We start from the raw sequence: 2,224 nt of genomic DNA on the forward strand, positions 1-2,224 counted from the left end.
CAATTGATGTATGTATGGATTATGATAAGAGTTGTATGAGCCCCTAATAAAATGATTTAAAAAATATCTGTATATATATATTTCCACGTCAAGAATTTAGCACATCCCCGAAAGGTGGAATAAAGAAGAGGCAGGAGTGTCTGTGGGTCTGTCCTTTGCTTTTTCACATCTTCACACTCTTGGCATTGCACCTGTTAGGGTGTCCCGACCTTGACACACTCAATATGCTAACCCTTTTTTATTTCCTCTTTTCGTTGCAATGCCTAGCCTGAACCTTGGAACCTCAAATGCATGTGCTGTCCAGAGAGACAGCTAATTTGTTGCCCCAGGTAACAAATTTGCAAGCTAGGTGTGGCAGGCATACTAGTAATTTTCAAGAGATGTTCAATGTCCCACTGCTATTCATAAGGCTTACAGTGGCTAATCCCTGAGAAGAGTACTGTCTTCTTTTTCCTAGTCTATCTTAGTCCGGAAGTTCCTCTGTGTACCATGGGTGACCCTGCTGCTATTAGAAACATTGGTAACATAGCTTTCAACATGTAAACGACCTCAGTATTACCACAAACTGACAGATGAGTGGTGGTTCCAGGGAAAGGTGATCCAACAAAATGATCAAATAGCATCCTTAATGTCAGATGCAAGTAAAATTTTGCTGAAGATAATTTAAAAAGTGGTGGAAGCAGAGACATCTCTAAGCACATTGTGTTTGGAATAAACCTGTGCTTGTATAAACTGGAACCTTATAAAAACATCACAATACGTTTTTATTTGCCCTTGGACGTGTGAAGAATGTCTATAACGGACATCTCTAAGGACAATACCCCTGACCCCTGATTCTTGTAATCTTCCCTTTCCAACCGGCCATCTTTTGCCAATACAGTTTTCAATTCCCCTTCACTCTGTTACCCAGAAGCCTGAGTGTCTAAGTCAGCGTAAGGAATTCTGCCCAACTCTCGTCCGCCACCTCGGAAGAAAAAGGTAGGCCCAGTCAGATAAGATCAGACCTAGGAAGAGAGTAACTGGACCATCATCACTGAACTTCTTTGATGCCGATGACAAAAACCTGGTGTTGGCTTGATTTCTCACTGCGTTGAGCTAAGTCTGACTCATAGCGACTGCCTTGTGGGTTGTTTGAGACTGCAACTGTTCACGCAGTACAAAACCCAGGCTTTCCTCCCGTGGAGCTGCTGGTGGTTTCCAACTGCCGACCATGCGGATCCCGGCCCAATGCATAACCACTATGTCACCAAGGCTTCATTTCGGCTACTTAAAAGTAGGTTCTGCATTTGTAGACATTGAGTAAGAAGTATGAGGGTTTCCAATTTTCCTTTGGTAAGAACTTTTATTTTAAAAAACAATTCTAGAATCTCTCTTTCTGGGGGGAATAGCCAAGCCATCACCAAAGCTTATCTTTCTCTTCTCCTGCCTGACTTTGCTCTGTCCTCTGTTGTTACTTTGGCAAGTAAACTGGATGCATTGGCAAGTGTGGAGCCTAGTGGGACTTTCCTCCAGCAGCTCTTTGCTCACCAGCCAAGAGCTTCCTCTCTTTCCCCCAGGGCTTTGTCTCTGGAGGGGGCGGGGGGTCAGATTTGTGTTTTGCTAAGAGGGCAGTGTATTCCTCTTGTGTAAGGACAATTGATCCTCCTACAAAGTCAGCCCATCCTAATAAGTGCCCCCACACAGTGGTTCCTGGACAGTACCTCTATTACTAAGGTGCAAATAGGAACAAGGAAAAGATAAAGGTGTACCCCGGGCATCCTCTGTGAGTGCTGACCTCTCACAAACCAATGATGGCTCTTCGGGTGGCTCCTTTCTGTTTGGAGACAGCTTTTTGTTTGAATTTTCTGCCCACAAGAAAGTAAGCAGGGACTCAGGTGGTATCATGGGTTACAAGCTGGGCTGCTAACTGCAAGGTGGGTGGTTCAAACCCATCAGTCGAGCCTCAGGAAAAAGAGGAGGCTGTCTGCTCCCATATAGATTTACAGCCTTGGAGACGCTAAGGAGCCATTCTACTCTGTCCAACGGGGTTGCTATGAGTCAGAATTGACCCAATAGCAGTAGATTTGGTCTGCATGGAGGAAATCAGCAGCAAGGTGCCTGCTATGCCTCTGTCTCTTCTTTCTTTGTCTCCAAAGACTCTCCATCACCCCCGACCCCCCTGCTTTGAAGGACCTAATCTGCCTCACGTCAGATCTCAGGGCTGAGGCTGCACCTGTCAGCAAGT

Source organism: Echinops telfairi, unplaced genomic scaffold (genome assembly GCF_000313985.2).
Source record: "Echinops telfairi isolate 266 unplaced genomic scaffold, ASM31398v2 ScPeMD7_18;HRSCAF=68, whole genome shotgun sequence".
Lineage (NCBI taxonomy): Eukaryota > Metazoa > Chordata > Mammalia > Afrosoricida > Tenrecidae > Echinops > Echinops telfairi.